This window comes from Anomaloglossus baeobatrachus, chromosome 1 (genome assembly GCF_048569485.1).
Source record: "Anomaloglossus baeobatrachus isolate aAnoBae1 chromosome 1, aAnoBae1.hap1, whole genome shotgun sequence".
Classification (NCBI taxonomy): domain Eukaryota; kingdom Metazoa; phylum Chordata; class Amphibia; order Anura; family Aromobatidae; genus Anomaloglossus; species Anomaloglossus baeobatrachus.
This window is the reverse complement of record NC_134353.1, coordinates 300046853-300073876: the sequence shown is the minus strand read 5'-3', so window position 1 is coordinate 300073876 and position 27024 is coordinate 300046853. Positions and strand designations below refer to the sequence as shown.

General features: G+C 43.1%; 1 protein-coding gene across 4 annotated transcripts in view; it reads left to right on the top strand.

Moving 5' to 3' along the window:
- BMPR1B (bone morphogenetic protein receptor type 1B) overlaps positions 1-27024 on the top strand; it is a 642076-nt gene that overhangs the window by 144416 nt on the left and 470636 nt on the right. The window contains exon 1 of one of the 4 annotated variants that reach the window (XM_075350994.1): positions 6951-6976. The exons of the other annotated variants lie outside the window; for them this stretch is intronic. The gene's annotated coding sequence lies outside the window, so the exon portion shown is untranslated. Of the gene's footprint in view, positions 1-6950; positions 6977-27024 lie in introns of those variants that run through there. 4 annotated transcript variants of the gene reach the window in all.

Genomic DNA, 27024 nt, shown 5'->3' with positions numbered 1-27024 from the left:
GGATCAGGAAAGACTTTGCTACCTACCCCGGTGTCATCCTGTGGACGGCTAAGAATAGCGTATTTTTGAATGTGCTTGATGCAAATCAAAACATCCTGTTTGCAACTAGGGCCCAAGTGCTGCCACTGATGGGGTGGGTGTCTGTGTGGCCCAATTTTTGGAAAAAAGGGAGACTCCGCTTGGAGTAACCCTTGCTTGCTGTGTTTTTAAAAGAAGCCAAGATGAACAGAGCTGGGATCAGGAAAGACTTTGCTACCTACCCCGGTGTCATCCTGGGGACGGTTAAGAATAGCGTATTTTTGAATGTGCTTGATGCAAATCTAGCTGTGAAGTGTACAACTGGGGCCCAAGTGCTGCCACTGAAGGGGTGGGTGTGTGTGGGGCCCAATTTTTGGAAAAAAGGGAGACTCCGCTTGGAGTAACCCTTGCTTGCTGTGTTTTTAAAAGAAGCCAAGATGAACAGAGCTGGGATCAGGAAAGACTTTGCTACCTACCCCGGTGTCATCCTGGGGACGGATAAGAATGGCGTATTTTTGAATGTGCTTGATGCAAATCTAGCTGTGAAGTGTACAACTGGGGCACAACTGCTGCCACTGAAGGGGTGGGTGTGTGGGGCCCAATTTTTGGAAAAAAGGGAGACTCCGCTTGGAGTCACCTTGCGGTGTTTTACATGACTTTAGAAGGGCGTGCCATGCCTATATCTGTGTGTCCTCCTCTTTTTCCTTGTCCAGCTGTTTTGTTTTCGCATGAGTACATGTCCTTGTCACTTTCCCATGTGTTTGTGTTGTGTTGTGAGTTGTTTGTCACCTTTTGGACACCTTTGAGGGTGTTTTCTAGGTGTTTTACTGTGTTTGTGATTGCCTGCCATTGTTTCCTATGGGCTCGAGTTCGGTTCGTCGAACGTTCGACGAGCCGAACTCGAGCCAGACCCCCCGTTCGGCGAACCGCCTCGAGCCGAACCGGGACCGGTTCGCTCATCTCTAATTATCACATCTGAGGTAAAAAGACCACAGCAAATCATACCTGAAAACCGCATTCGGTTTTACCTCGGTGTGTTGCGGTTTTAGTGAGGCTTTGCCTCGGTATTGCCACGATTTTTCCGCAGGTTGGTCCCTGTGGTATTTTACCATTATCTATGGCAAAAACCGCAGGAACCTGAGGAAAAGAAGTGACATGCACATTCTTTTTGCTGCAGAAATTCTGCAGCAAAATGCACACCTTTTTTTACCATAGGTTTTGCTGGGGAATGACTGCAGAAATGTTCTGAACATTTTGTGCAGCAATTCCTGCAGCAAAACTGCGGCAAATCCGCAGCAAAAAATGGATCATGCGCACAGGGCCTTAACCCCTTAATGACCGTGGGCAAAAATTATGTAAAATTATGTCCTAGCGGTCATAACGTTACTGCCTGCAGTCTGCCGGTGGCAGCATGCTGCGATCGGCGCACATCTCAGCTGATTTTCACAGCTGAGATGTGTGCCTGCTAGGCACGAACAGAATCGTTATCTGCTCGTGCCGTTTAAGCAATTAAATGGCGCTGTCAATATGTGACAGCGCTATTATAAACACGGTCGCGGTAAACTTTTACTTACCGCCCAATACCGGAAGTCACGTGACGCGATCACGTGACTTCCGGTAGTTGTCATGGTAGCACAGGGTCATGTGATGACTCCTGTACTGCACATGAATTGCTTTCACTTTCGCTGTGCCCGCGGCACAGTGAAAAAGAAAGTGAGTGTATCTGCTGTTTACAGCTATATAGCTGTGATCAGCAGATAGTGCAAAGCGATCGGACTGCTGATCGCAATAACCCCCTAGGGGGACTAGTAAAATAAAAAAAAAGTTAAAAAAAGTTTTAAAAAATTAAAAAAAAACCCCAAAAGTTCAAATCACCCCCCATTCGCCCCATTAAAAATTAAAGGGTTAAAAAAATAAAAAATATACACACATTTGGTATCGCCGCATTCAGAAATGCCCGATCTATCAAAATATAAAATCAATTAATCTGATCAGTATACGGCGTAGTGGCAAAAAAATTCCAAACGCCAAAACGACGTTTTTTTGTCGCCACAACTTTTGCGCAAAATGCAATAAGAGGCGATCAAAACGTAGCATCTGCGCAAAAATGGTACCGTTAAAAACGTCAGCTCGAGACGCAAAAAATAAGCCATCACTGAGCTATAGATCCCGAAAAATGAGAACGCTACGGGTCACGGAATATGGCATAAAACGAGCGCCACTTTTTTCAGACAAACTTCCGATTTTTTTTTAACCCCTTATATAAAAGTAAACCTTTACATGTTTGGTGTCTACGAACTCGCACTGACCTGAGGCATCACACCCACACATCAGTTTTACCATATAGTGAACACAGTGAATAAAATATCTCAAAAACAATAGTGCTATTGCACTTTTTTTGCAATTTTTCAGCATTTGGAATTTTTTTGCCATTTTCCAGTACACTATATGGTAAAACTGATGGTTTCATATAAAAGTACAGCTCGTTCCGCAAAATATGAGCCCTCACATGACCATATTGACTGAAAAATAAAAAAGTTACGTCTCTCAGAAAAAGAATGGCGAAAAAAAAAAACGGAAAGCGAAAAATTGGCCAGTCGGGAAGGGGTTAAAATGACTGGTAGTGTTTACTAACCAGAGCAAAAAAAGCATCTACTTGATTATCACTTTTGTATTTTTTTTTATCAATTGAAAGTAATTTGTTATTTAATGTTAAAATATCCTATTGAAATCAACCAAACAATATGGCTACAGTCTGTTTTGTTAATTTAAAAAAAATGCCAATATGTTTGGAAATTAAACAAATGTACCACATTTCAGATGTGTCTGCTTCTAATTTACTTTATAGTCATTTCTACATTTTGGGATGACTGCATAAAAGAATACCATAAAAGAATAATTTATTCATGCCCTCCTTCTTCACTCAGCTTCATAAAACATGGGAAAAGTAAGACTCATTATTATTGAACAATTATACGTTTACTTTTTATTATACCAAAAATGCTGAATGATTAAAAAAAATAAATAATTACCAAAGGTGGAAAAAAATCTGATATCTCGCCGTATGATTGATTTCCTTTAGATACAATGAACTTATCAAAATGTTTTTGGAGTATCTTGTGAAGTTGGACTAATGTGTAGGAGCCCCAATGGGGACAAAGAGTGATAACAAGCTCTGTACCGGTGGGTGTTACAGAGCCGTATTCTGCAGTATGTCTACATGGGAGTTGGAGTAAACCTAAGCTAACATATGAGGAACATACCGTACAAACTCAATGCAGATGTTGTCCTTGGATTTCAACCATTGCTAACCACTGAGCCACCATGCTGTCCATGTTTCTAAATTCTCATGGCTTTAATTTTCTCCCTAAACTTTTTAATTGTAATTTAACAGCTCCATTCCTCTTTTGTGCCTCGTGAATTTAACGCCAAGCTCTTCTGTGTGGACTGAAAGTCATTCTCTCTTTACGTTCTTATGAGAGCCACAACATAAGGGTGGAAACACATCTATGCGAGTAAAATCGGTCCGACTGGACTGAAAAAAATTCGGCTGATTTTAGTTCACGTTAGGTGCGAGTGCAACGCAAGTGCGATGCTATTTCTGAATAAATTAATGATTTTACTAGCGTGTGTAATGCGTGTGTAATGCGTGTGTAATGCGTATTTTTTACTATGTCATCTGCCATTCTGCACTGCTACATGGCCGCTGACAGCAGACACAGACAGCCATGTAGCAGAGCTGAATGGCAGATGACAGCAGACACAGACAGAGCCGCACTGTCAGAATGAACTCGGGTGAACTTAACCCGACTTCATTGTCATGCTGCGGCTCTGTCTGTGCCGCGTCCTGATTAGCGGTCACCAGTGAAGGACTCACCGGTGACCACTAAACTCCTGAGTGACTGAAGTGAGCAGCCCTCTCTCATAAACTCACCGATCCCCGGCGCTGCGCTGCACGGCGTTCACACTGCTCCGGCGGCTTTTACTATTTTGAAAAAGCCGGCCGCTCATTAAACAATCTCGTATTCCCTGCTTTCCCCGTCCACAGGCGCCTATGATTGGTTGCAGTGAGACACGCCCCCACGCTGAGTGACAGGTGTCTCACTGCACCCAATCACAGCAGCCGGTGGGCGTGTCTATACTGTGCAGTGAAATAAATAAATAAATAATTTAAAAAAATGGCGTGCGGTCCCCCCCAATTTTAATACCAGCCAGATAAAGCCATACGACTGAAGGCTGGTATTCTCAGGATGGGGAGCCCCACGTTATGGGGAGCCCCCCAGCCTAACAATATCAGCCAGCAGCCGCCCAGAATTGCCGCATACATTATATGCGACAGTTCTGGGACTGTACCCGGCTCTTCCCGATTTGCCCTGGTGCGTTGGCAAATCGGGGTAATAAGGAGTTAATGGCAGCCCATAGCTGCCACTAAATTCTAGATTAATCATGTCAGGCGTCTATGAGACACCCTCCATGATTAATCTGTAAGTTACAGTAAATAAACACACACACACACATGAAAAAATCCTTTATTAGAAATAAAAAACACAAATTCCCTCATTACCAATTTAATAAGCCCCAAAAAGCCCTCCATATCCGGCGTAATCCACGGACCTCCAGCGTCGCTTCCAGCATGAAGGTGACAGGAGCTGCAGAAGACACCGCCACTCCGGTCACCTCCAAGCAGCGACTGAGGTGAGTAGCGCGATCAGCTGAGCTGTCACTGAGGTTACCCGCTGTCACTGGATCCAGCGGTGGCTGCGATTAACCTCAGTGACAGCTCAGCTGATCGCGCTACTCACCTCAGTTGCTGCTTGGAGGTGACCGGAGCGGCGGTGTCTTCTGCAGCTCCTGTCACCTTCATGCTGGATGCGACGCTGGAGGTCCGTGGATTACGCCGGATATGGAGGGCTTTTTGGGGCTTATTAAATTGGTAATGAGGGAATTTGTTTGTGTTTTTTATTTATAATACAGGATTTTTTCATGTGTGTGTGTGTTTATTTACTGTAACTTACAGATTAATCATGGAGGGTGTCTCATAGACGCCTGACATGATTAATCTAGGATTTAGTGGCAGCTATAGGCTGCCATTAACTCCTTATTACCCCGATTTGCCAACGCACCAGGGCAAATCGGGAAGAGCCGGGTACAGTCCCAGAACTGTTGCATATAATGTATGCGGCAATTCTGGGCGGCTGCTGGCTGATATTGTTAGGCGGGGGGGCTCCCCATGACGTGGAGCTCCCCATCCTGAGAATACCAGCCTTCAGCCGTATGGCTTTATCTGGCTGGTATTAAAATTGGGGGGGACCGCACGCCGTTTTTTTTAATTATTTATTTATTTATTTCACTGCACAGTATAGACACGCCCACCGGCTGCTGTGATTGGGTGCAGTGAGACACCTGTCACTCAGCGTTGGGGCGTGTCTCACTGCAACCAATCTTAGGCGCCTGTGGGCGGGGAAAGCAGGGAATACGAGATTGTTTAATGAGCGGCCGGCTTTTTCAAAATAGTAAAAGCCTCCGCAGCAGTGTGAATGCCGTGCAGCGCCGCGCCGGGGATCGGGGAACGGTGAGTATGAGAGAGGAGGGGAAAATGACCGACAGACTGTGAGAGAGGAACAGAGATAGTGATGGACTGACAGAGAGAGAATAGAGACCGAGAGGGAGAGACCGACTGACAGAGAATAGTGATTGACAGACATTGTGAGACATCGCTCGTTTCCAGTGTTTTAGGAAACCTGCGAGAAATGTATTTAGAAAATCGGATGTCACTAGGATGGTGTGAGTGCCATCCCGTGACATCCGATTTTTTACACGCTCCCATAGACTTGCATTGGAGAGACTCGCAGTAGAAACTCGCAAAAAAGCAGCATGCTGCGATTTTTTTCTCAGTCCGATTTGGACTGAGAAAAAAATCGCAGATGAGAGCTGAATCATTCACTAACATGTGTCCGATTCCAATGCGAGATTTTCTCGCATTGCTCTACTGCGAGAAACTCGCAAGTGAGAAGCAGCCCTAAGGTTGTGTGTCCAGTTGGGAACCAGCCACTCTCTGCCCTCATTCAGATTGATGTTTGTTGACACATGGTGAGGTTTTAATATTAGAGAGTGTAGGTACTGTCCTGATTGGGTACACCTTGTCGCGGTGGGATGGCTTTATGCATTATTGATAAAAAATAGTGTTTACTAAGTACCCTATGTTCATTTATATGCATTATGCTCTTATTTAGTTATAGGAGGGTATAAGTCCATATCATTTCCATATTGGGTTTTCTAAGTCTCTTAATCTTGTATACAGAGAAAAATTAATGGCACTACTATTTATCTGATGTGCGTAACAAATGAGAGAAATTTTTTCCCCATTGTGCTCCTCTAATGTGATTTTTGTTTAATATCTTCTTTATTTATTAAACCTATAGTCTTATGATTTCCTATCTAGTCCACAGCCTGGACAGTTTTGGTCTTAATTCTCATCCTATATGTCTTAGTTTTGAAAATCTATATTTTCTCCAAAAGCCACCCATCATGAGCTCCGTCTGTGGTTTGTAGTTATTGGAATCTAGAGTAGCAGCTGGAAAAAGCTGAATATTTGCTATGGACCTACACCCTGAATGGTGAAGTTGCTGGAGCTTTTGTAACTTTTGTATGTGTTGTAAGGGGGGGACCTACCCGATCCAAAGCCAAGTTATTGTGCTAAGAAGCAGGGAAACCTGAGAACGAGACACAGCTTTCCTGCAAGTAACAGATGGTTACTGTTTAAGTAAAGGCATAACCCTGTCCCTACACCACATGTAATGCTTGGGGGGAGGAGGTCTCAGTGAAAGGGAAACACTGATTGGAGCATTCTCATATCCTACTTAATCATAGTCATATGGGAGGCTTTTTCAAGCATAGAGAGAGATGGCTGTTGAAATTTGTAGCGTGCTGGAATCTTGCAAGGAAGCCGTGCAGTGTGGTAAGTTTCTGCGGTGTGTTCTGTGATTTAATGAATAGCGCCTTTCCATTTCTGCCAACCCTGCAGAAAATGTGGTCAAGGGATTTATTATGGAACATACCAAGGGTTGGCACACAGCTAATTACACCTAAACCGAAATGTGCTAGACACCCGTAAGCCAGAGAAAAGGTGCATTTATTCTTCACTCTTACATGTCTGACATCTTTCTAAATACAGATAATTGTCTCTTTAGATTAGACACGGGTTCTTATTTGAAGCATGGAAGATGTGGATCAGGTTCTGAATTGTTTTACTCATAGCCTATCGGTTTTGTATTATCACTTGTGTTTTCAGGTTTCTTTTTGAACTCTTTAGATAGTGTTTTATTCTAGCGTATTGATAAATAGTTTGTTGTTATTGTTTTCTCCCAACAGATCTTTTGTTTTTTATGCACAAGGTGTTATACAATTTTTAATTTATTAGCACTGAACATGTTGGGAATAGCTTGTATGTGAATTATATTTTTAATTGTATTTTTAGACAAATTTGATATTTCGGAAATTTTGATGACTGATAAGTAACAATATGTCGGTTACATAAAGGTTCTTTCTTCTTGCCTATGTGGGTGATTGCAGTGACGGCATTCATGGCACAGTGCTCAAACGTTTTAATGTATTATCCAATTACAGAAGCACAAACAAGTTATCCGGAGGCCCGTATCAGGCATTACACCTTCTTTCTCTTGCATTTACTGTTAGAGCTGGAAGAAAACAAGAGTAGGACTATGTGTCTGTAGTCTACGGAGATTTTATATACAAACTTCAGCATTAATTACTCCATTCAATTACCTGTTTTTTATCGCACTGTGCAGTCCCTTCAGGTGTGTGTTTCTGGGAAGATCTTGAGAAGTTTTTACACACACATACATATATATATCTATATATATATCTATAGATATATATATCTATAGATATATATATATATATATATATATATATATATATATATACAGTGTGTCCATCCATATCCTGTCCACCGCCAGTAGCTTGAGAATGGCGGCAGCTATAGGCATAGAAGTGGTGTCTAGGTATAGTAAAGTAGCCATGCGCTACGCAATGAACCTACCTATAGCTCCACCTGGTGGAAAACAACGGAGTTAGCATTATTATCTTGAAAACGGAACGAGATAGAGAAAAAAAGTGAATTACAAAGTTGTAGGGCATCATCAATTCCATACGAATCGACACCTTGCATACAGAATTGCTATGATTAGAAAAAAGTCAAGTATAAAATCACAAGGCTGCGGACGTGAAGCGATACCTCATGGAGATCTTCCTACAAGTCATTGGGTATGGTGGCTCTGTGGAGTGGCCTACACGCTCACCTGACCTGACCCCATTGAACTTCTTTCTGTGAGGTCACATTAAACAGCAGGTGTATGCAACCCCTCCACCAACATTGCAGGACCTACGACGACGTATCACAGATGCTTGTACAAACATGTCACCTACCATATTGCACAACGTGCAGCAAGATACAGTATGCTGTCCAGAGTCCAGATGTGCATTGCAGCTGACGGTGGCCACTTTAAGCATCAAAGTTAAATGAGCGCCATATGCGTGACCAGCATTCAATGTTTTGGGGGAGTCATGGGTTTCATATCATAGCATTTCTGTATGCAAGGTGTCGATTCATATTGAATTGATGATGCTCTACAATTTTTTAATTCACTTTTTTTCTCAATCTCGTTCAGTTTTCAAGCTAAAAATGCTAACTCCGTTGTTTTCCACCAGGTGGCGCTATAGGTGGTTTCATTGCATAGCGCATGGCTAATTTACTATACCTAGACACCACTTTTATGCCTATAACTGCCGCCGTTCTCAAGTTAATGGTGGTGGACAGGATATGGGTGGATACATATAAAAAAAAAAATACCTTCTCACCCCCCTGTGGGTGGTTATTTGTCCTTCCTCATTCTTGGGTCCTCTACCAGAGGCCTGGGAGTTTGAGGGTTCTGCGCAGGATCTTAGTTTTTCCCAGCACTGTGCTTTTCTGGACAGAGAGCTCAGATGTTGCTCCTGGAATCTGTTGCAGCCATTTTTCCAACTTAACTGTCACTGCTCCAAGTGCTCCTATCACCACTGGAATCACTGTTACCTTCACCTTCCACATCTTCTCCAGTTGTTCTTTAAGGCCCTTTCTCCAGCTTCTCATATTCCTTCTTTCTGATGTTACTGTCATTAGGCACTGCCACATCTATTATCATTGCTGTCTTCTGACCCTTGTCTACTATCACGATATCTGGTTGGTTAGCTACCACTTGCTTATCCGTCTGGATCTTGAAGTCCCACAGGATTTTAGCCCTTTCATTCTCCACCACTTTTTCTGGGATCTCCCACCTGGACGTAGGGGGACTTAGCCCATACACTGTACAGATATTCCCTACGTCCAGGTGGGAGACCCCAGAATAAGTGGTGGAGAATATATATATATATATATATATATATATACACATATATATGAGGCGGGTCACAATTGTTTTTACTTTCTTCAGTACATAGGTAGACATAAGGGCTCTTGTGGTTTTATGATCTTTCACCTTCTGTTGTTGCCATTTGCATGTCAAATTTGTTTACTTTTATTGATATTTAAGTTACCACCTTAGAATAATATAGGTTATGTCTTGCATAATCATGGGTTGATTTTTTCACTACTTCCTTATTTTTCAATTTATACAGTATAAACAATGTCCTAATACAAACTGGAAACTTTCCACTGGGTTAGGGTGATTGATCTGTCATTCTCATTGTGTTTCTCTCTCCTGTTTAGTTCTATGTTCACATGTAGCAGAAAATTTCCACTGCGAATTTGGCTACAAATGCGCAACCAAAACTCAGATACAATCTTCATATGTTACTTTTGGATTGTATCGCAGATTTGGCTGTAGATCTCACACTACTCCATTTACCAAACATTGAATAGGGTGAAAACCACACTGAAAATCCATATAATAATGATCAAGCTACAGATTTGAAATTCGCAGAGTGCTTTCATGTTCGTGCAGATTTTTTTTACCTCAACGTGTCACTGGGTTTTTGAAAAACCTATTTACTTGTAATGTACTGCTATAAATGCGCAGGTCTCTCATATTGCTAGTATTAGATGTTTATAATGGAGTCATGAAACTTGCAGTGTTTCTTGTATTTATAAGCATTAAATATTTGTGCAAATGAGAAACATTTCCTGAGAATTCAGGGAAGCCAAAATATAATAAGAATAAACATTTTAGGCCCGATACATCAAGACCGGCATTGTTCCCAAGGATATGATGAGGAGATGGGTTGTAGATGGACATTCCTAATTAATGAAGCGGTGCATGCCTCTTCATAAATCAGAAGTGGCGGACAGGTGGCTTACATCTCTATGTGCACCTCTACACCAATCCTACTCCAGTCCCTCCTGGAGTAAGATTTGGGGTGTAGCAAACGCCGCCGTTCATCATCAGTTTGGTGAGCGGCACAGGCAGCGATGTCCACTTCCTCTTCCTGCCATAGCACCACCAAAAAAGTTGGAGCTGGATAAAATGGCGAAAAACTGCCAAACGTTTCATCAATTCATCACAGCCTCCCGTTGCACCAAAATTTTGCAAATTTTCAAATCTTTTTAAACCAAAGTACTAGAAGAAAAACTTTCATGAATCAGGCCCCTCAAGTAACAGATCATTTTTTTATGTATACCTGAGGGCAAGTTCAGACATTCATGTACCACAGACTGAGAACAAACTGTGACGCACAGACTCGCCGTTGGTATCCTGTCCCGAACTCAATAGCCTTATATACACCTATGAGACAGTCAAGGTTCGCTCAGGAGCCCCGTTCTCAGTTCCATACTCAGACATCGGAATTCAGCCTTAACATGAAGAAAACATAAAGATTCTAAATGTTATATTTTAAGTGTATGATTAATTTTTAATGAACCTGCTGGATGATCCATGATGTCCCCATAAACTTTTAGTTGTGAAGGTAAGCCTTGGCTGGCTCTCTTCAGCTAGATTGGCAGATCTCTCCCGATTCATTTGTCAGTCTAGCTGAGTGGGTAGAAGCTGGCGTGGACAAACCACATCACTGGCCTCATTTTCAGCTCTGCTTTTCTCTGAAATGCCTCAATGTTTTAGAATAAAATATATTTTTGTAATGAGGAAGCCGTTCTCTGATTCATGCAATCAAAGTGACAGATTCCCTTTCATTTTAATCTAGCACTAGTTAAAGAGATTCTCTAGGAATATGACAGGGTACATTATGTTATCCGATATCCATATCTGTGGATTTCAGGTTCTGAAGGTTCATCTAGACTTCAGGCTTCCAACACACATCCGTGAAATACGTGTTTGGTCCGTTTCCATGTATACCGGAGACACGGGCAAACGTGCGCCAATGTTATTTAATGTTTGAGGACACATGTGCGTTTTTCATTAAGGTCCGTGTGTCCGTGTGCGTGCTACATTTGTGTCTCCGTTTTGCACGGAAGCATGTCCGTTTTCATCACGGAACACGCACACACGGACCCAATGAAAGTCAATGGGTCTGTGTGCACGCCTAAGTGACACGGACACATCTCTGTATGCTCCATGTACGTTTTGTGCTTTTTTCATGTGATGTTGGGGTTTTTTTTTCTGTGTCGTTCACTCCCTCAGTCCGTCTGTCGGTCGGTCTCTCTCTATGTCTGTCGGTCGGTCTCTCTGTCTTATCTGTCCCTCTCGCTGTCTGTCGGTCACTTCCCCCCGCCTCTCTCATACTTACCGTTCCCCGATCTCCGGCGCGGCGCTGCACTGCTGTTATAAAAGCTCCGGCGGCTTTTACTATATTGAAAAAGCCGGCCGCTCATTAAACAATCTCTTCCCTGCTTTCCCCGCCCACCGGCAAATATGATTGGTTGCAGTGAGACACGCCCACATGCTGAGTGACAGCTGTCTAACTGCAACCAATCACAGCCGCCGGTGGGCTTGTCACTATGGAGCAGAGAAATAAATAAATAAATAATTTAAAAAAACGACGTGCGGTCCCCCCCCAATTTTAATACCAGCCAGATAAAGCCATATGGCTGCAGGCTGGTATTCTCAGGATGGGGAGCCCCACGTTATGGGGAGCCCCCTAGCCTAACAATATCAGCCAGCAGCCGCCCAGAATTGCCGCATCCATTTGCTGCGACAGTTCTGGGACTGTACCCAGCTCTTCCCGATTTGCCCTGGTGCGTTGGCAATCGGGGTAATAAGGAGTTAATGGCAGCCCATAGCTGCCACTAAATCCTAGATTAAACATGTCAGGCATCTCCCCGAGATACCTTCCATGAGTAATCTCTATATTACAGTAAATAAACACACACACCTGAAAAAATCCTTTATTTGCAATAAAAACCACTAACCAATACTCTCATTCACCACTTTATTCAGCCTGAAAAGCCCTCCATGTCCGGCGTAATCCACGGAGTTCCAGCCTCGCTTCCAGCTCTGCTACATGGAGGTGACAGGAGCTGCAGAAGACACTGCCACTCCAGACATCTCCATGCAGCAACTGAAGACAGCCGCGCAATCAGCGATGATGTCACTGAGGTTACTCGCGGCCACCGCTGGATTATACAACTGTGACAGCAAGTCGCCCGAGTTAAAGCGATGAAGTCACAGGTGAGTTGCTGTCACAGTTGTATGATCCAGCGGTGGCGGTGAGTTACCTGACTGATGTTATCGCTGATCGCGCGACTCTCTTCAGTTGCTGCATGGAGCTGTCAGGAGCGGCGGTGTCTTCTGCAGCTCCTGTCACCTCCATGTAGCAGAGCTGGAAGCAACGCTGGAACTCCGTGGATTACGCCGGATATGGAGGGCTTTTTTCAGGCTGAATAAAGTGGTGAATGAGGGTATTTGTTAGTGGTTTTTATTGCAAATAAAGGATTTTTTCAGGTGTGTGTGTTTATTTACTGTAACTTACAGATTAATCATGGAAGGTAACTCGGGAAGACGCCTGACATGATTAATCTAGGATTTAGTGGCAGCTATGGGCTGCCATTAACTCCTTATTACCCCGATTGTCAACGCACCAGGGCAAATCAGGAAGAGCCGGGTACAGTCCCAGAAATGTCGCATCTAATGTATGCGGCAATTCTGGGCGGCTGATGACTGATATTATTAGGCTGAGGGGCTCGCCATAACATGGAGCTCTCCATCCTGAGAATACCAGCCTTCAGCCGTATGGCTTTATCTGGCTGGTATTGACATTGGGGGGGAACGCACGCCGTTTTTTTTATTACTGTAATTTATTTATTTATTTCTATGCTCCATTGTGAAACGCCCACCGGCGGCTGTGATTGGTTGCAGTTAGACAGCTGTCATTCAGCGTGTGGGCGTGTCAGACTGCAATCAATCATATTAGCCGGTGGGTGAGGAAAGCAGGGAATACGAGATTGTTTAATGAGCGGCCGGCTTTTTCAAAATAATAAAAGCCGCCAGAGCAGTGTGAATGCCGTGCAGCGCCACGCTGGTGATCAAGGTTCTCTGAGTATGAGAGAGGGCTGCTCACTTCCATCACTCGGGGAATTAGCGGTCACCCGTGAATTCTTCACGGGTGACCGCTAATCATTACGCGGCACACAGACAGAGCCGCAGCATGACAATGAATTCGGGTGACTTCATTCTCATCGCGCAACTCTGTCTGCTGTCAGCCGACATGTAGTAACGACATTTTGCATCACACACGCAACATTTCTCACGGAAAACACAAACACATGTCAGTTAAGTTTCACACGCACACACGGACATTTCACACGCACATACGGCTAGCATACGGGATACACACGCAGGCCACACATACCATAAAAACTGACCTAAAAAACGGACCCGAAAAACGACCCGTATTATACGCACGTGGTTTTCAAGGATGTGTGTTTCAGGCCTCAGATAAACTTTGGTTCTGGACTTGAACTTGACCTGAACTTCATTGGAAGTCACTGAGTGGGCAGTTCAAATCTCCGCTCACATGCAGCCATAATCAGATCACTTCTGGGGAAGGAAGGGCATGGTTTTTCCATTTTTTTTTTTTTGGTGCACACTACATCCGATAATGCTGTTGTTACCTGCAGAGTGAACCGTTCAAACTCTTCAAGTGAACTAGGCCAAGCACTGAGCATACCCAAGCACAGCGATGCTTGCTCGAGTGATTTGCATACATAAAACACCTGAATTTGAACACTACATTTTTTGCAACGTTTGTGTTCAGAACAAACACCAAACTTTAACCTAATCATGACCGAGAATGTACCCATAAATCAAGAAGGAGTAATCACCGCCAGCTGCTGCGATGAGCCAGCAGCAATCAGGCACGGGTGAATCCACATTCCACCCGTGCCTGTTAACCTCTTGGATCGCGTTGTCAAAATGTGACAGCGTGATTTAAATGGCCTTTCCCTGCTGTCATCGGAAGCCCCGTGATGCGATCACGGGGAGCCAATGGTTGCCATGGTAGCGATGGGTCATGTGAGGACTCCTGTTACTAGCATGATGTAGTTCCTGTTACAGCCAACAGACCAGCGGATCCAACAGGAACGCTGTATTTCTACTGATGTGTTCCACTGAAATCAACCGAAATGAATCAGCCTTCAGACTATTAATTCTTATAGTCCCCTAGGGGGACTAGCAAGATAAATTAAAGAAAAAAGTTTAAAAAAATAAAAAAAAAAAAAACCTAAAAAAAAAAAGTTCAAATCACCCCCCTTTTGCCCCACTGAAAATTAAAAGGTTAAAAAAAAAACAACATACGCATATTTGGTATTGCTGCGTTCATAAATGCCCAATCTATCAAAATATAAAATCAATTAATCTGATTGGTAAATGGAAAAATCAATTAATCTGATCAGTAAATGACATATCAGTAAACAAATTCCAAACACCAAAATTGTGTTTTTTGGTTGTTGTAAATTTTGCATAAAATGCATTAACAGGCGATCGAAACATAGCATCTGTGCAAAAATTGTACCGTTAAAAACCTCAGCTTGAGACACAAACAATAAATCATCACAGAGCCCCATATCCCAAAAAATGAGAACGCTAAGGGTTGCGGAAAATGGTGCAAAAAGTGGGCCACTTTTTTTTGGACAAGCTTCTGAAATTTTGTTTTAACCTTTTAGATAAAAGGAAACCTATACATTTGGAGTCTACGAATTCGCACCGACCTGAGGCATCGCAACGACTTATCAGTTTTACCATATAGTGAAAACGATGAATAAAATACCCCAAAAACAATCGTGCAATTGCACATTTTTGCAATTTTTCTGCACTTGGATTTTTTTTTGCCATTTTCCAGTACATTATACATTATATGGTAAAAGTCATGGTTTCATTTAAAAGTACAACTTGTCCTGCAAAAATCGAGCCCTTAGACAGCAAAATTGATAGAAAATAAAAGTTATAACTCTTAAAAGAAGGGAAGCAAAAAAAAAACCAAAAAGGAAAATCGCCCGGGGATGAAGAAGTTAAAGTTTGGGTCCGCTCATCTCTAATCATAACTATGCCACTTTAAGCCTGACTTTGTAGAACCTTTATAGGTCTAAATGTTTAGACCACATTACTAGTTTTTCACCTCTAAGTAAGGGAGATCCTCATGGTACATGAGAATTCTCAAGTCTTGTACGCACGTTGCTTATTTTTTCCATGCAGATTTGGTGTAGAAAATATTATAATCTGCAGCATGTCAGTTGTTGGTGCATTTTTTAGCCCTTCCACTCATTGCCTTCATAAAGAAAAACAAATGGCACAAAAACGCACGAAAAACATGTGCGTACCCCTTAACATACCTTGCTATTCATAAATCCTAGAATTCATTGTCTCCTGTCAATTTATTCAAAATAATCCATTCTCTATGTATATCTGTTTCTGGGAAAGCTGGGTGACGATTAAAGGGGAAGTCTGAAACTAATACGGAATTTAATCCTAAATGTTTATCTATTTATTGTAATAACTAGAGTTGAGCGCGGTTCGCGGTTCGAGGTTCTCCAGTTCTAGGCTCGAGTGATTTTGGGGCCTGTTCTAGATCGAACTAGAACTCGAGCTTTTTGCAAAAGCTCGATAGTTCTAGAAACGTTCGAGAACGGTTCTAGCAGCAAAAAACCAGCTAATTCCTAGCTGGCTTTCCGCTGTAATAGTGTAAGTCACTCTGTGACTCACACTATTATGACATTTCAGTGTATAGTGTGCGGGAACAGCGCCTTCAGATCACTGCTGTATGGATAATGGCGATCGCCATTTTTTTTTTTTTCTTGTCTTCCTTCCCTAAGCGCGCGCGTCTTGTGGGGCGGGCCAGCATGTCAGCCAATCCCAGACACACACACAGCTAAGTGGACTTTTAGCCAGAGAAGCAACGGCATGTGTGATAGGATGTCCATGTCACATGTCCCTGCATTATAAAACCGGACATTTTCCTCCAGGACGCCATTATCTCTTCTGCGTCCTTGGTGTCAGACATCACTGGCACAGCTCCGTCCTGAGTCCTATCGCTGATACAGCTGTATGCGCTCCATACACAGCACTGGACAGCAAAGGGGTAGCACTTTCCATCAGTCCTTTTAAGGGCTGAAACCGGCAGGGTCAGAGCCATAGGTGACAGGTCCTGAAAACAGCGACAGTGTCTGTGTAGCTAAGGTCAGGGATTTCGTCGCTGCATTTCCCCATTAGGAGGGAATAGAAAGGCAGGCTTCCATTCCTCTACCCAGAGCCCCACAATCCTGGCACTGTACCCTCCTGTCATCTGCACACTCCAACTCATTATAACTAAGCCATTATACTAGCAAACACTCAGTGTAGCTAGTGGCATCCTAAACGTGGCTATTGGACTTTTGTGTAGTCACACTAGTGGAAAGATATTTGCAGCACGTCTGCCTGCATTCACACTCAAACTCTTTTTAACTAAGCCATTATACTAGCAAACAGTCAGTGTACCTAGTGGCATCCTAAACGTGGCTATTGGACTTTTGTGTAGTCACACTAGTGGAAAGATATTTGCAGCACGTCTGCCTGCATTGCACACTCCAACTCATTATAACTAAGCCATTATACTAGCAAACACTCAGTGTACCTAGTGGCATCCTAAACGTGGCTATTGGACTTTGCTCTAGTCCCACTAGTGCAAAGACATTTGCAGCACCTCTGCCTGCATTGCACACTCCAACTCATTATAACTAAGCCATTATACTAGCAAACACTCAGTGTACCTAGTGGCATCCTAAACGTGGCTATTGGACTTTGCTATAGGCCCACTAGTGCAAAGACATTTGCAGCACCTCTGCCTGCATTGCACACTCCAACTCATTATAACTAAGCCATTATACTAGCAAACACTCAGTGTACCTAGTGGCATCCTAAACGTGGCTATTGGACTTTGCTATAGTCCCACTAGTGCAAAGACATTGGAAGCACCTCTGCCTGCATTGCACACTCCAACTCATTATAACTAAGCCATTATACTAGCAAACACTCAGTGTACCTAGTGGCATCCTAAACGTGGCTATTGGACTTTTGTCTAGTCCCACTAGTGCAAAGATATTTGCAGCACCTCTGCCTGCATTGCACACTCCAACTCATTATAACTAAGCCATTATACTAGCAAACACTCAGTGTACCTAGTGGCATCCTAAACGTGGCTATTGGACTTTTGTCTAGTCACACTAGTGCAAAGACATTTGCAGCACCTCTACCTGCATTGCACACTCCAACTCATTATAACTAAGCCATTATACTAGCAAACACTCAGTGTACCTAGTGGCATCCTAAACGTGGCTATTGGACTTTGCTATAGTCCCACTAGTGCAAAGACATTTGCAGCACCTCTGCCTGCATTGCACACTCCAACTCATTATAACTAAGCCATTATACTAGCAAACACTCAGTGTACCTAGTGGCATCCTAAACGTGGCTATTGGACTTTGCTGTAGTCCTACTAGTGCAAAGACATTTGCAGCACCTCTACCTGCATTGCACACTCCAACTCATTATAACTAAGCCATTATACTAGCAAACACTCAGTGTACCTAGTGGCATCCTAAACGTGGCTATTGGACTTTTGTCTAGTCACACTAGTGCAAAGACATTTGCAGCACCTCTACCTGCATTGCACACTCCAACTCATTATAACTAAGCCATTATACTAGCAAACACTCAGTGTACCTAGTGGCATCCTAAACGTGGCTATTGGACTTTTGTGTAGTCACACTAGTGGAAAGATATTTGCAGCACGTCTGCCTGCATTGCACACTCCAACTCATTATAACTAAGCCATTATACTAGCAAACACTCAGTGTACCTAGTGGCATCCTAAACGTGGCTATTGGACTTTGCTATAGTCCCACTAGTGCAAAGACATTTGCAGCACCTCTGCCTGCATTGCACACTCCAACTCATTATAACTAAGCCATTATACTAGCAAACACTCAGTGTACCTAGTGGCATCCTAAACGTGGCTATTGGACTTTTGTCTAGTCACACTAGTGCAAAGACATTTGCAGCACCTCTACCTGCATTGCACACTCCAACTCATTATAACTAAGCCATTATACTAGCAAACACTCAGTGTACCTAGTGGCATCCTAAACGTGGCTATTGGACTTTTGTCTAGTCACACTAGTGCAAAGACATTTGCAGCACCTCTACCTGCATTGCACACTCCAACTCATTATAACTAAGCCATTATACTAGCAAACACTCAGTGTACCTAGTGGCATCCTAAACGTGGCTATTGGACTTTGCTATAGTCCTACTAGTGCAAAGACATTTGCAGCACCTCTACCTGCATTGCACACTCCAACTCATTATAACTAAGCCATTATACTAGCAAACACTCAGTGTACCTAGTGGCATCCTAAACGTGGCTATTGGACTTTTGTCTAGTCACACTAGTGCAAAGACATTTGCAGCACCTCTACCTGCATTGCACACTCCAACTCATTATAACTAAGCCATTATACTAGCAAACACTCAGTGTACCTAGTGGCATCCTAAACGTGGCTATTGGACTTTTGTGTAGTCACACTAGTGGAAAGATATTTGCAGCACGTCTGCCTGCATTGCACACTCCAACTCATTATAACTAAGCCATTATACTAGCAAACACTCAGTGTACCTAGTGGCATCCTAAACGTGGCTATTGGACTTTGCTATAGTCCCACTAGTGCAAAGACATTTGCAGCACCTCTGCCTGCATTGCACACTCCAACTCATTATAACTAAGCCATTATACTAGCAAACACTCAGTGTACCTAGTGGCATCCTAAACGTGGCTATTGGACTTTTGTCTAGTCACACTAGTGCAAAGACATTTGCAGCACCACTACCTGCATTGCACACTCCAACTCATTATAACTAAGCCATTATACTAGCAAACACTCAGTGTACCTAGTGGCATCCTAAACGTGGCTATTGGACTTTGCTATAGTCCCACTAGTGCAAAGACATTTGCAGCATCTCTACCTGCATTGCACACTCCAACTCATTATATCTAAGTTATTATACTAGCAAACACTCAGTGTACCTAGTGGCATCCTAAACGTGGCTATTGGACTTTGCTATAGTCCCACTAGTGCAAAGACATTTGCAGCACCTCTGCCTGCATTGCACACTCCAACTCATTATAACTAAGCCATTATACTAGCAAACACTCAGTGTACCTAGTGGCATCCTAAACGTGGCTATTGGACTTTTGTCTAGTCCCACTAGTGCAAAGACATTTGCAGCACCTCTGCCTGCATTGCACACTCCAACTCATTATAACTAAGCCATTATACTAGCAAACACTCAGTGTACCTAGTGGCATCCTAAACGTGGCTATTGGACTTTTGTCTAGTCACACTAGTGCAAAGACATTTGCAGCACCTCTACCTGCATTGCACACTCCAACTCATTATAACTAAGCCATTATACTAGCAAACACTCAGTGTACCTAGTGGCATCCTAAACGTGGCTATTGGACTTTGCTATAGTCCCACTAGTGCAAAGACATTTGCAGCACCTCTACCTGCATTGCACACTCCAACTCATTATAACTAAGCCATTATACTAGCAAACACTCAGTGTACCTAGTGGCATCCTAAACGTGGCTATTGGACTTTGCTATAGTCCCACTAATGCAAAGACATTTGCAGCACCTCTACCTGCATTTCACACTCCAAATCATTATAACTAAGCCATTATACTAGCAAACACTCAGTGTACCTAGTGGCATCCTAAACGTGGCTATTGGACTTTGCTATAGTCCCACTAGTGCAAAGACATTTGCAGCACCTCTGCCTGCATTGCACACTCCAACTCATTATAACTAAGCCATTATACTAGCAAACACTCAGTGTACCTAGTGGCATCCTAAACGTGGCTATTGGACTTTTGTCTAGTCACACTAGTGCAAAGACATTTGCAGCACCTCTACCTGCATTGCACACTCCAACTCATTATAACTAAGCCATTATACTAGCAAACACTCAGTGTACCTAGTGGCATCCTAAACGTGGCTATTGGACTTTTGTGTAGTCACACTAGTGGAAAGATATTTGCAGCACGTCTGCCTGCATTGCACACTCCAACTCATTATAACTAAGCCATTATACTAGCAAACACTCAGTGTACCTAGTGGCATCCTAAACGTGGCTATTGGACTTTGCTATAGTCCCACTAGTGCAAAGACATTTGCAGCACCTCTGCCTGCATTGCACACTCCAACTCATTATAACTAAGCCATTATACTAGCAAACACTCAGTGTACCTAGTGGCATCCTAAACGTGGCTATTGGACTTTTGTCTAGTCACACTAGTGCAAAGACATTTGCAGCACCACTACCTGCATTGCACACTCCAACTCATTATAACTAAGCCATTATACTAGCAAACACTCAGTGTACCTAGTGGCATCCTAAACGTGGCTATTGGACTTTGCTATAGTCCCACTAGTGCAAAGACATTTGCAGCATCTCTACCTGCATTGCACACTCCAACTCATTATATCTAAGTTATTATACTAGCAAACACTCAGTGTACCTAGTGGCATCCTAAACGTGGCTATTGGACTTTGCTATAGTCCCACTAGTGCAAAGACATTTGCAGCACCTCTGCCTGCATTGCACACTCCAACTCATTATAACTAAGCCATTATACTAGCAAACACTCAGTGTACCTAGTGGCATCCTAAACGTGGCTATTGGACTTTTGTCTAGTCCCACTAGTGCAAAGACATTTGCAGCACCTCTGCCTGCATTGCACACTCCAACTCATTATAACTAAGCCATTATACTAGCAAACACTCAGTGTACCTAGTGGCATCCTAAACGTGGCTATTGGACTTTTGTCTAGTCACACTAGTGCAAAGACATTTGCAGCACCTCTACCTGCATTGCACACTCCAACTCATTATAACTAAGCCATTATACTAGCAAACACTCAGTGTACCTAGTGGCATCCTAAACGTGGCTATTGGACTTTGCTATAGTCCCACTAGTGCAAAGACATTTGCAGCACCTCTACCTGCATTGCACACTCCAACTCATTATAACTAAGCCATTATACTAGCAAACACTCAGTGTACCTAGTGGCATCCTAAACGTGGCTATTGGACTTTGCTATAGTCCCACTAATGCAAAGACATTTGCAGCACCTCTACCTGCATTTCACACTCCAACTCATTATAACTAAGCCATTATACTAGCAAACACTCAGTGTACCTAGTGGCATCCTAAACGTGGCTATTGGACTTTGCTATAGTCCCACTAGTGCAAAGACATTTGCAGCACCTCTGCCTGCATTGCACATTCCAACTCATTATAACTAAGCCATTATACTAGCAAACACTCAGTGTACCTAGTGGCATCCTAAACGTGGCTATTGGACTTTTGTCTAGTCCCACTAGTGCAAAGATATTTGCAGCACCTCTACCTGCATTGCACACTCCAACTCATTATAACTAAGCCATTATACTAGCAAACACTCAGTGTACCTAGTGGCATCCTAAACGTGGCTATTGGACTTTGCTATAGTCCCACTAGTGCAAAGACATTTGCAGCACCTCTACCTGCATTGCACACTCCAACTCATTATAACTAAGCCATTATACTAGCAAACACTCAGTGTACCTAGTGGCATCCTAAACGTGGCTATTGGACTTTGCTATAGTCCCACTAGTGCAAAGACATTTGCAGCACCTCTACCTGCATTGCACACTCCAACTCATTATAACTAAGCCATTATACTAGCAAACACTCAGTGTACCTAGTGGCATCCTAAACGTGGCTATTGGACTTTTGTCTAGTCACACTAGTGCAAAGACATTTGCAGCACCTCTACCTGCATTGCACACTCCAACTCATTATAACTAAGCCATTATCCTAGCAAACACTCAGTGTACCTAGTGGCATCCTAAACGTGGCTATTGGACTTTTGTCTAGTCCCACTAGTGCAAAGACATTTGCAGCACCTCTGCCTGCATTGCACACTCCAACTCATTATAACTAAGCCATTATACTAGCAAACACTCAGCGTACCTAGTGGCATCCTAAACGTGGCTATTGGACTTTGCTATAGTCCCACTAGTGCAAAGACATTTGCAGCACATCTGCCTGCATTGCACACTCCAACTCATTATAACTAAGCCATTATACTAGCAAACACTCAGTGTACCTAGTGGCATCCTAAACGTGGCTATTGGACTTTTGTCTAGTCACACTAGTGCAAAGACATTTGCAGCACCTCTACCTGCATTGCACACTCCAACTCATTATAACTAAGCCATTATACTAGCAAACACTCAGTGTACCTAGTGGCATCCTAAACGTGGCTATTGGACTTTGCTATAGTCCCACTATTGCAAAGACATTTGCAGCACCTCTACCTGCATTGCACACTCCAACTCATTATAACTAAGCCATTACACTAGCAAACACTCAGTGTACCTAGTGGCATCCTAAACGTGGCTATTGGACTTTTGTCTAGTCACACTAGTGCAAAGACATTTGCAGCACCTCTGCCTGCATTGCACACTCCAACTCATTATAACTAAGCCATTATACTAGCAAACACTCAGTGTACCTAGTGGCATCCTAAACGTGGCTATTGGACTTTGCTATAGTCCCACTAGTGCAAAGACATTTGCAGCACCTCTACCTGCATTGCACACTCCAACTCATTATAACTAAGCCATTATACTAGCAAACACTCAGTGTACCTAGTGGCATCCTAAACGTGGCTATTGGACTTTGCTATAGTCCCACTAATGCAAAGACATTTGCAGCACCTCTACCTGCATTTCACACTCCAACTCATTATAACTAAGCCATTATACTAGCAAACACTCAGTGTACCTAGTGGCATCCTAAACGTGGCTATTGGACTTTGCTATAGTCCCACTAGTGCAAAGACATTTGCAGCACCTCTGCCTGCATTGCACACTCCAACTCATTATAACTAAGCCATTATACTAGCAAACACTCAGTGTACCTAGTGGCATCCTAAACGTGGCTATTGGACTTTTGTCTAGTCACACTAGTGCAAAGACATTTGCAGCACCTCTACCTGCATTGCACACTCCAACTCATTATAACTAAGCCATTATACTAGCAAACACTCAGTGTACCTAGTGGCATCCTAAACGTGGCTATTGGACTTTTGTGTAGTCACACTAGTGGAAAGATATTTGCAGCACGTCTGCCTGCATTGCACACTCCAACTCATTATAACTAAGCCATTATACTAGCAAACACTCAGTGTACCTAGTGGCATCCTAAACGTGGCTATTGGACTTTGCTATAGTCCCACTAGTGCAAAGACATTTGCAGCACCTCTGCCTGCATTGCACACTCCAACTCATTATAACTAAGCCATTATACTAGCAAACACTCAGTGTACCTAGTGGCATCCTAAACGTGGCTATTGGACTTTTGTCTAGTCACACTAGTGCAAAGACATTTGCAGCACCACTACCTGCATTGCACACTCCAACTCATTATAACTAAGCCATTATACTAGCAAACACTCAGTGTACCTAGTGGCATCCTAAACGTGGCTATTGGACTTTGCTATAGTCCCACTAGTGCAAAGACATTTGCAGCATCTCTACCTGCATTGCACACTCCAACTCATTATATCTAAGTTATTATACTAGCAAACACTCAGTGTACCTAGTGGCATCCTAAACGTGTCTATTGGACTTTGCTATAGTCCCACTAGTGCAAAGACATTTGCAGCACCTCTGCCTGCATTGCACACTCCAACTCATTATAACTAAGCCATTATACTAGCAAACACTCAGTGTACCTAGTGGCATCCTAAACGTGGCTATTGGACTTTTGTCTAGTCCCACTAGTGCAAAGACATTTGCAGCACCTCTGCCTGCATTGCACACTCCAACTCATTATAACTAAGCCATTATACTAGCAAACACTCAGTGTACCTAGTGGCATCCTAAACGTGGCTATTGGACTTTTGTCTAGTCACACTAGTGCAAAGACATTTGCAGCACCTCTACCTGCATTGCACACTCCAACTCATTATAACTAAGCCATTATACTAGCAAACACTCAGTGTACCTAGTGGCATCCTAAACGTGGCTATTGGACTTTGCTATAGTCCCACTAGTGCAAAGACATTTGCAGCACCTCTACCTGCATTGCACACTCCAACTCATTATAACTAAGCCATTATACTAGCAAACACTCAGTGTACCTAGTGGCATCCTAAACGTGGCTATTGGACTTTGCTATAGTCCCACTAGTGCAAAGACATTTGCAGCACCTCTGCCTGCATTGCACACTCCAACTCATTATAACTAAGCCATTATACTAGCAAACACTCAGTGTACCTAGTGGCATCCTAAACGTGGCTATTGGACTTTTGTCTAGTCACACTAGTGCAAAGACATTTGCAGCACCACTACCTGCATTGCACACTCCAACTCATTATAACTAAGCCATTATACTAGCAAACACTCAGTGTACCTAGTGGCATCCTAAACGTGGCTATTGGACTTTGCTATAGTCCCACTAGTGCAAAGACATTTGCAGCATCTCTACCTGCATTGCACACTCCAACTCATTATATCTAAGTTATTATACTAGCAAACACTCAGTGTACCTAGTGGCATCCTAAACGTGTCTATTGGACTTTGCTATAGTCCCACTAGTGCAAAGACATTTGCAGCACCTCTGCCTGCATTGCACACTCCAACTCATTATAACTAAGCCATTATACTAGCAAACACTCAGTGTACCTAGTGGCATCCTAAACGTGGCTATTGGACTTTTGTCTAGTCCCACTAGTGCAAAGACATTTGCAGCACCTCTGCCTGCATTGCACACTCCAACTCATTATAACTAAGCCATTATACTAGCAAACACTCAGTGTACCTAGTGGCATCCTAAACGTGGCTATTGGACTTTTGTCTAGTCACACTAGTGCAAAGACATTTGCAGCACCTCTACCTGCATTGCACACTCCAACTCATTATAACTAAGCCATTATACTAGCAAACACTCAGTGTACCTAGTGGCATCCTAAACGTGGCTATTGGACTTTGCTATAGTCCCACTAGTGCAAAGACATTTGCAGCACCTCTACCTGCATTGCACACTCCAACTCATTATAACTAAGCCATTATACTAGCAAACACTCAGTGTACCTAGTGGCATCCTAAACGTGGCTATTGGACTTTGCTATAGTCCCACTAATGCAAAGACATTTGCAGCACCTCTACCTGCATTTCACACTCCAACTCATTATAACTAAGCCATTATACTAGCAAACACTCAGTGTACCTAGTGGCATCCTAAACGTGGCTATTGGACTTTGCTATAGTCCCACTAGTGCAAAGACATTTGCAGCACCTCTGCCTGCATTGCACACTCCAACTCATTATAACTAAGCCATTATACTAGCAAACACTCAGTGTACCTAGTGGCATCCTAAACGTGGCTATTGGACTTTTGTCTAGTCCCACTAGTGCAAAGATATTTGCAGCACCTCTACCTGCATTGCACACTCCAACTCATTATAACTAAGCCATTATACTAGCAAACACTCAGTGTACCTAGTGGCATCCTAAACGTGGCTATTGGACTTTGCTATAGTCCCACTAGTGCAAAGACATTTGCAGCACCTCTACCTGCATTGCACACTCCAACTCATTATAACTAAGCCATTATACTAGCAAACACTCAGTGTACCTAGTGGCATCCTAAACGTGGCTATTGGACTTTGCTATAGTCCCACTAGTGCAAAGACATTTGCAGCACCTCTACCTGCATTGCACACTCCAACTCATTATAACTAAGCCATTATACTAGCAAACACTCAGTGTACCTAGTGGCATCCTAAACGTGGCTATTGGACTTTTGTCTAGTCACACTAGTGCAAACACATTTGCAGCACCTCTACCTGCATTGCACACTCCAACTCATTATAACTAAGCCATTATCCTAGCAAACACTCAGTGTACCTAGTGGCATCCTAAACGTGGCTATTGGACTTTTGTCTAGTCCCACTAGTGCAAAGACATTTGCAGCACCTCTGCCTGCATTGCACACTCCAACTCATTATAACTAAGCCATTATACTAGCAAACACTCAGCGTACCTAGTGGCATCCTAAACGTGGCTATTGGACTTTGCTATAGTCCCACTAGTGCAAAGACATTTGCAGCACATCTGCCTGCATTGCACACTCCATCTCATTATAACTAAGCCATTATACTAGCAAACACTCAGTGTACCTAGTGGCATCCTAAACGTGGCTATTGGACTTTTGTCTAGTCACACTAGTGCAAAGACATTTGCAGCACCTCTACCTGCATTGCACACTCCAACTCATTATAACTAAGCCATTATACTAGCAAACACTCAGTGTACCTAGTGGCATCCTAAACGTGGCTATTGGACTTTTGTCTAGTCACACTAGTGCAAAGACATTTGCAGCACCACTACCTGCATTGCACACTCCAACTCATTATAACTAAGCCATTATACTAGCAAACACTCAGTGTACCTAGTGGCATCCTAAACGTGGCTATT